We start from the raw sequence: 8,005 nt of genomic DNA, 5'->3' as shown, positions 1-8,005 counted from the left end.
ACCTGCACTTTGGGACTCCCTCTTACCTGTGGTGTCCGTCTAGGGGGAGTAGGCAGGGAGGGGTTAACCTACCAGCCCAGCCCCTACTGCCACTGCTGCTGGGCTGCTGCTCTTTTCCAGGCTGAGGCCTGGTCCAGAGAGCAGTAGTAGTGGCAATGGTACCCAGGCAGACAGGTTAACCCTTCCCTGCCTCCTCCCCGAGACAGAAAGCATGGGCAGCCAGAAGTAAGCAGGGTTGGGGGAGGGAGCAGTGAACGGGGATCTGAGGTTTTGGGGAGAGCAGCAGGGTGTAGTGGGCCCTATCTGGGCCAGCTGGGGTGAGAGGTATTTACACTAAGGTCATTATCTTAGTGTAGCATGAGCTGGGTCACATAGATCAGACATAATCCTGCCCTGCAGTGGTATAACTTTGAGCCATCTAACAAGTGCTTAGAACAAGTTTCCTGTGTTCATGTGTGGACAATCCAGGGGTTAAGAGCTCCAGAAACCACCCAAAATTACTGTGTAGCAAGGCTCTTAGAGACCCATCTGAGATGGGTCTCCAACCTAGGTTTCAGTCCTTGGTCTGAATCAAAAGGACTTAAATTGTCCCAGGTAAGTACCAGAACCAGTGGGGTATGTGCTTTTCTGGGTTGGGTTTAACCACATTTTTTATTCTAGTCAAGGAAGTATGTTTCAACAATAGTTTCATTGACATTACTGTGTCCTGCAAATGAGTTTATTTCAGATATTTTCCACACACCCCCAATTGGTAAAATATAAAATAAAATAAAATAAAATAAAAAGCTCCAACCTAAACACTGTATCTAGGCACACAGCACTACCTTATTTCCCACTGAGTAATGACTGTAGAGTTACAGAACTTTTACTCCTAACCCTTGCACATCAGCAAGCCACGGGAGTATCATACTTTGCTGTTAGCATAGGCCAACGTCAAATTACTACCTCCCCCAGTGCAAGATGAAGCAGAGAGGGAATTTTTCAATTCTTGTCTCTGAAGCACAGTGTCTCTAGAGACTGCTCCCTGAGTGCTACAATTTGCTCATTTCTTCTTATTCAAGATTGTGCCCTGAGGCACAATCTAGCCTTTGGATTTATACAGCAAAAATAAAAAGGCACCTATCAATTGCTCGAGGCAAAAGATACTCTAGGCATCTTTTACATAAATTAAAAATAAAGTAAAAAAAAAATCATTAACCCCTGAGAATAATCTTAGTTCTTGCACACGTAACCATAAGAAGAGCTGATAGATCCAATGTTCCTTTTAAATCTTCACTCTCCTTCCTACCAACCTCCTCCTTTTTTCCATGAAAATAATTGGGTTTTGCAGCATGCCCTGGAGGTCAGTAGATCAAGCTAATTTAAATCAAGGGCAAGAGAAAAATGCCAAACACCAGACACCTACCTTTTGGTTGTTCTTTCCGTTCCACCCAAATCTCTTGTTTTTCAGGTTTACCTTTGTGAATTACTATAAATAATAAAAATAATTTAGTCATCTCTACATATTGCATACTCTAAAAAAATCCCTAAATATTGAAGAGAAAATAATTGTATGATGGAATAATAGATTCCTGCTGCAAATTTCAAATTATATTTACCAGTCATGTTTTTAAATTTAACTCTTTAACTCCATGTATGGGAGAAATACAAGCTATTTTTTCATGAATGAGACTTCCTATATTTATGAAAAAAATTTGGCCTGTATTTCTGCTTTGTAACTGATTATTCAGCAGTTCCAACCTAACTTGCAGGACCTGTTTTTGTCCCATTACATAAGCACTCTCCTCTCATATTCCAACATGGATAATTATTTTCCACCCTTGACACTTTCTATTCTTAACAAAAAATGGCTCACACATTGCCTCCAAAGCTATTTTTATTTTTGGAAGTGACTTCAGCCACAAGATGGATTAGCAGTGATGCATCTATTTTAATAAGAGCATAACATCAGGAAGAACAGCTGTTTAAAACACAGCCAGCTACGTCCTACCTTTAGCAGGCAGACTTCAGCTGCTAACTTATGTTTTTGGAGGTCACCGTACCCCACTTCCAAAAAAATGAGATGGGGAGAAAAAACCCACTATCACCACCAGAGACCAATTTAAATAGTGCTTTGTAGCTACATAAAAAAAGGGAAAGACATTACTTCCCCTCCTCTCCCCACTCCCCGCCCTTCAATTTTCTGGCAAAAACTGAAACACAGTTATGACAAGTGAATGACTGGCAGTTGTCAGAAATACAGTAACACTTCTGCACTGCCATACTCCTAAATCTTTTGACAAATTTACATCAGAGGTGCTAAGCGAAGGTGCAAATAACTAATATTTTTATTGGTTAAATATTTCCTCAATTAAATCATGAATTGGTTCACATTTTATTAAATAAAAGTTTAATTGCAAATGGTGCATAATTTCATTTTTTCAGGATCAGCAGCAAGGAGTTTTTTATATTATTTAGTTGTTCAGTGGGAAGAAGTTTAGGCTGAATGTATTTCAAAGCCACCTAAAATAATTTGGACACTTAATTTATGTTAAAATGAATAGGCTAGGAACAGTGTGGAAGGACTGGGGATTCAGATTTATAATTTTAAAATGCTGAATAATGCTGACCTCCACACCCTCTAAAGCTTAGGATATTAGTATTTTTGCTGGGGTAAGGAGGATGAAACACTAACAAGATTACATATTCTTGCCTATTGATTCCATATAAAAAACATCAAGAACAAGGAAGCTGAGAAACATTTCAGACAACTATGCAGCTAGCTTATTAAAGAAAGTCTGTATAATTCTAAAAATGACAGGTTTCTGAATCGTTATCCACCCTGGTTGATGAACAAAGTGTGTTATATCTGATGACATTCCTTGTAATCTATGGGCATGTCTACACAGTACATTGTGGGACGTGAAGTTATACATGAATAAGCTCTGAATGACCTAGCTTAGGTACCAGAAAGAGTACAGAGAGCTTTGTCCTAGCTAATTAGCCCTGCTGAGAAGAGCTGACAAACAGGGGTTTATTAACCCTGGGGAAGCACTCTACTACCACAGCTATGCTGCTTCTGAGTTCCAAGCTAGCACATCTATATAACACACCACACTGTTGTGCAGTTGTTATCTGAGCTAGGTTGTGCAGCCACAGCTTATGTCAAAAAGAATATGTAAACAATGCGGAGCAGCATGGTAACAGCAGAGTTCATGTGTTTCCTTGGCTAGAAGGCACGTCAAACACATACGTGGGAGACAATTTTTCCTTCAAGCTGCCTTTTCAATGCATTTCCCTAGAGCACCACTCTATTTCATGCTTTTGGCATCAAAGAGCCAAATGAACTGTGAAAGACTTGCTGAATAATGTGTAAAGGGACCTTAAAAGTGAATGAAAGTATAATGTAAGATCCTGTTGAATGTTTGGAATGGTATAAAAGGGCTTTGGTGCATATGAAAACTACTTTTGCTTCCGTGGACCACAAGGTAAACACATGGAGGGTAGATCAGTTGGCTCCTTCATGAAGATAAAAGTAGTTTAATGCAGCTGGGCGCACAGCCTGGAATGTGGATAAGCAGACACCAGGTTGGCATAAGCATAAAATATTTTTCTCTGACTAGCAATAGGCTGACAGAGTCCCCTGGTTTGGTCTGAGAGTCCTATCCTGTGTGTTGCTAGCATAGTTGCTTCAGAATATGCTAATGTCAGATCCTCGTGTTGTCCACTACTTAATATGGACATGGTCAGAGCTATGGCTTTCAGAGACAAGCTTATCTGAGAAGGACAGGTGTTGCCATAATTGAAGTGTTCACTTTCCAAGGGTCTGATGACTGGGCATTTCTGTGTGCTGAATCACAGTATGGAAGTCAGGCCACCAAAGACCACTGAGGCTTCAACTGAATAAATATAAACAAGACTTTTTCATAAATCAACACTTTTTTCAGGAATCTGTCAACACTCAATTTGGGATGGTATCCCAGAGGACCTACCACATAGAAGGTCTCAGGTTTTGTAGCTCAGTGTCATAGATCAATATGTTTCACATTTATTGCTGTTAGCAAGTGTACATTACTAGAGCATTCTCACCCCCTTTACCAAGCTTGAATCCTTTGCCAGACCTCATCTATACCATGTCAGTGGTAGATCCCTGGAAGGATAGGGCTGTCATGTCCCATTCATGTTCTACTCATCTGATTTTGCTGATGTGCTCCAAAGCTAGAAGTTCATCTGTGAGCATCCTCCAGACTCATGTTCAGTGCCTGCTCTCCGACCTGTTGGAAACCAAGGGCTTCAGAGCAGGCACTGGGGCAAGTCTGGAATAGCCTCAAGGCCAAATTGCTAGTCTGGAGTGTGTTGGCAGATTGGGTGTGCAGGACATGCCCAAGACCCACTGCTAATACAGTATAGACAACAGAGAGGAAAAGATGGCTTGGTGGGATGGGGAAAGGGAAACAGGTCCTATAAGCATGTTCTGTCTAGCTGTGCATAGCAATGCAGTTTTGCTACTGGGAGACAAAAGCAGTGTTTTGTTATATACAAAATCTACAAAAAACTACAATAGGGTAATGTTCATATTGTACAGGGTAGTATTCCAAAGTTAGGGAATGCCAGAAATACAGTTGTCTGTGTCACATTAATTCAGGTACCTTGTGTTTCTGCATTTTGACAACATTTGTAATGTTAACATACTCTATTTTTTCACTGTCTCATTCAGTACAATGGGGAGATGGCTTTCTGGGAATGGACAAGAGGTCTAGTCTTCAAGAACCCTGCCTCATCTTATTCAGGTAGTGGGAAGCAGAAGAGGCAAGGAACAGCCAGAAAAGGAGGTCCCTGGAAGCTTTGTACAGGCTGAGGCTAATGGCTCCTGCTATCACCCTTGTTTTGAGCAATGCCAAGCACTCTAACAACCTTTGTTCTTTCTTTCTCACTTTTAAAATTCCCTGTGGCATTTTTGTAGAAGTAGATTTAGTTAACTCAGCTGAAATGTCTCTTCCTTCTTTCTTGTGCATCCTATTGCTCAGCTTAATTTATAAACTTCTTTAGGTCAATCAGGATTAAAAAATAAAAGTCCTACCATATATGTAAATGTAATAGCAGCATTCTGTTCTCATTAGTGACTGTTCTGGATTGTTATAGGTGACACTGGTAGAGAAAGTTATGAAGTCAAACACTCAGAAATTAGAAAATGCCTGGGTTAAGTTTACCTGAGCAACCCCAATATGGTTGAGACAGGGATCCTGACTCTAAAATGTCATACAGTCATGTCATTTAAGATGATATCATCAGGTTGCTGAATTTAGGCTGCGCAGGTAGCCTTAAAGCTGACACTACCTGGCATCTGAGTGGTTCATTATTTAGTCTTAACATCCCTTTTATGTCATTACTGTATGTCATACTACATATATTTAGGATTTAGAAATCAGAAATCTTGATCTGAACACTGCAGCTCACCCAAGGCACCAAACCAGAAATGAAATGTATAATTCAGGGTAATTTCTACAATACATTGAAATCAAATTGAAACACCTATTTTTAAACACTACCACCAGGGAAGTAGTGGATTAGGAGCTGGGGGGCTGGAATGCCTGGCCTAGTAGCACAGCCCACCAATGAACTATGAGACTGCGGCAAGTTGGGAAAATTGTTGGCTGCCTGCTTCTGTTAAAAGTTTCTGGTGGAAAAATTTCTAAATTAACTTTGCAAAGTAAAAAACTCAGAAGCTAAGGAATTCCAAGAATAAGGCTGCCTATGAAGTTTTAATTCAGCACCCTGATGTGTATGTATCATGAAGAAGCCTTTAATTTTAAGACCACCTCTTTGACAGGATTCCTGACTCATCCAATACACAACATATTCAGAAACTTCAGGAACAAGAGCAGTACTACTTTTTACAGCATTTGTGTAAACTGTGATTTCCCATGGCTTGACGAAATCTATGTGGATTTCCCTGGGAACAGCAAAAAGCTCTTTAACTTCATCTTTGCCAAATTTCAAGGTTTTAGGTCCAAACCATGGAGGATTCCAAGACTACTGAGAAAAGGAAGTCAGAATGTATTCTTGCTAACACTGATTTTGGAAAATGCAGAACAATTTTGGATGTAACTTTGAAGGAAAAATGTAGAGGCATATGGACATGTCAACCTGAATGATTAAAATGTGGTAGTTACAAGAAATTGAAAGAAAAGCCCTATAATGACAAGTGTTTGGGCACCTTAACAATCTACTATACCAATTCATTTAATTTATTAAAAGACTATTATTCACTTCACCTATGAGAAAAACAGCTGTGTGGGTCATATGTACAAGATTTTTCTCAAACCAAAGTGTATAGTTTATAGTTAATCTTCACCATTTTTTAAAAAAAGCACAGGGGAGTCAAATTTAGTTTGCTCAGTTAGAACACTTGAGAGAGTGTTGGGTAACATTTCTCTCTCCAAAAAAAGTAAGTGCAAAAAGAAGAGAGCTATTAAAGAGACATTAATTCCATACTTAAGGAAAGTAAAAATAGTTCCCAGCTGAGTAAGTCTTAGTCTGTTGCTTTGTATAAAGATAGTATAAGACACATGAAGAAGAGAATGCTTCTTCCAGTTAAGTAAGGGCTTGTGTACACAGAAACACTCAGGAAAGTTAAGATAAAGAAAATAGAACTAGGATGGTAAAATGTATTTGTTAAGCTTATAACATCTCTGTGTGGGTACACTCATGCTGAAACAGAGTGGCTTTAGTGGACTATTTCTTAATCCTTCTTGAAGGAATTCTCCAGTGAAATAAGATCCCATAAGATGCTTAAATTCAAAATTGGAAGGGGGAGAAATCTTGTTCAATTGCTGCCTAACTCTGGAAACACCTAAGCTCACTACCTACTTCCCTCTTGTACATTATGTTTTCCTCAGTCCCCATCTACATGTTGCAGGTATCTCACGATTAACTGGTTAATAGCGCACTTACATTAAGACCAGCTACCTGTGCAAAGTAGCTAGCGCACAATAAAAAGCACCAAGCAGCTATAGAGTTAGACCTTGAAAATGTGTATTAACTCTATACCTGGTTGCTATCCAGCTTTAATTTGCACATGTAGCAGGGTCTCCCCTGCAGCTAAGAGTCCCAATCAGCTGACAAGGCTCCCAGCATCAGGGGTGCACTGTGCCCAGCATGACAGCCCCAAGCCTTGGGGATCATGGCTGCTGTGATCCCCATGACTTGGTCATGCATTAAAACGCCAGTCCACACGGGATTCCCAATACTGGCTGAACGTCACATGCATCCAGTACTGAGAGACTCCTGAACCTGATGGGCTCTTGGCCTCAGCTGCACCTCATGTGAGTTGCAGGACTCACAGTCTCAGCTGCTCATGAAATGCAGCTGGACTGGGAGCTCTATCAGTTGCAGGGACTCTCTGTCCTGGTAGTGTGTGGCAGTTGGATCTACCATGTAATCCCACATGTGGCATGGCAGGACGTGCAAATTGTGTGGATTACTCAATTGATCCAACCTTTACCTGCAAGTGTTCACAGACCTCAATGTCTCGTGTGCTATTTCCATGTATCCCCACAACTCGTCTCAATCAAGAAAGAGAAACTAGGCTTTCCTGATCATGCAGGCGTTCTCAGAGCATTTGCTTCACATGATAGCCATCTATTTTGGTGGCTTCTCAAAAATCCAGCATAAGAAAGATACCCGCCTGCCTCACAAGGCTTAGGGGCTAATGAAGTGAAACCCCTAGTAGTAGGGGGAAGAAGCCATAAGGCTGGAAAGATACTGCTATCTCTAATGACACCTAGGGCATGTTCAGACTGGGGATGTGGGGATAGAGGGACTGTGGGGGTGTCAGGGATTATGTGCATAGGAGTGGGGGGGATTGCTACAAAGGAATGGGTCCCCTGCCGTCCCCCCCTCCCCACAGAACACCCTCCCACCCCACAGCAGCCGCAGGAGCGTCAGTGGCCATCCCAGTGCTCGTAGCCCACAACGGACCGCAGAGCCCCCCAGCAGCACAGTGCAGCCCCGGCCATGTGGGACT

The 8,005-nt window shown here is 41.2% G+C and overlaps 1 protein-coding gene and 1 long non-coding RNA gene across 2 annotated transcripts in view; one reads left to right on the top strand and one right to left on the bottom strand.

The window, feature by feature from the left end:
- The window catches only part of LOC109299544, a 10,193-nt gene extending 5,153 nt beyond the window's left edge, over positions 1–5,040 (top strand). The window contains exon 2 of the long non-coding RNA XR_002097910.1: positions 4,697–5,040. This is a non-coding gene — a long non-coding RNA (uncharacterized LOC109299544). The remainder of the gene's footprint in view (positions 1–4,696) is intronic.
- The window catches only part of TRDN (triadin), a 209,809-nt gene that overhangs the window by 95,440 nt on the left and 106,364 nt on the right, over positions 1–8,005 (bottom strand). The window lies entirely within an intron of this gene.

This window comes from Gavialis gangeticus, unplaced genomic scaffold (genome assembly GCF_001723915.1).
Source record: "Gavialis gangeticus isolate Ggan-Ray unplaced genomic scaffold, GavGan_comp1, whole genome shotgun sequence".
In the NCBI taxonomy this organism is placed as follows: Eukaryota; Metazoa; Chordata; order Crocodylia; family Gavialidae; genus Gavialis; species Gavialis gangeticus.
The sequence above is the reverse complement of the archived record's forward strand: the minus strand, read 5'-3'. Positions and strand labels throughout refer to the sequence as shown.